Raw genomic sequence first — 778 nt, 5'->3', positions numbered from 1 at the left:
CTCATCACCAGGAGCCAAATCATAGTTATTTTAATTGCTAGTGTAATGTAGTCCCAAAAATCACAGTCGAGGTACATTCCTTGGTTTGTACGTTTATGGTACATTTCACATTGGTCACAGTAAGGAAGTAAACTACAAAACAATGTTTGGATTTTGTTTAAACAATGACTGATTTAAAGAGATTTAAAATACATCAAACACACGGTCCGTTTTCTTTTAAGAAAAGTGCAACGTCAATAAACTTGGAACAGTCGGAATGATTTTGCTTTGAAAATGTAAATAATAACACATATTGCTTTGGCTTCATCTGAAGTGCCCGAGAGAGGCTCTATATGTTTTTCAAGTCAGCATGAAGAGTTTCATAGAACCATGTTATATAGTCGTTTAGTTTTTTGTGCGGGACCGATATTAATGTTAACAATTGTTTCAAATGAGTCAACAAGTTTGACGAACTGCAAAATGCATGTCCGCTTGGCAGAGGTGTATTGTGTTTGTTTTTGGAGCTGCGTGGGGATCCCAATTCTGTAATCGGCCCATCATGTTACATAACTCACCCAACATTTGGATATTGTTGATTTTATAATTGTTCTGAACAACAGTCCAAGATAAATTGTAGTAAACTTTTGTGGGTCGCTTAAAATAAAGTGACAGATATGGCCTTGAGTTCAAACTTAGGGTTTAAGTAAAAACATACAAAACTAACCAGTACCTAACGTATCGTGTTTTCATTGGTTGATTATTTATGCGTTGATTACGGTACAAGGAAATTTACAAAGGA

The sequence above is a fragment of the Syngnathoides biaculeatus genome, chromosome 9 (genome assembly GCF_019802595.1).
Source record: "Syngnathoides biaculeatus isolate LvHL_M chromosome 9, ASM1980259v1, whole genome shotgun sequence".
In the NCBI taxonomy this organism is placed as follows: domain Eukaryota; kingdom Metazoa; phylum Chordata; class Actinopteri; order Syngnathiformes; family Syngnathidae; genus Syngnathoides; species Syngnathoides biaculeatus.
The sequence above is the reverse complement of the archived record's forward strand: the minus strand, read 5'-3'. Positions refer to the sequence as shown.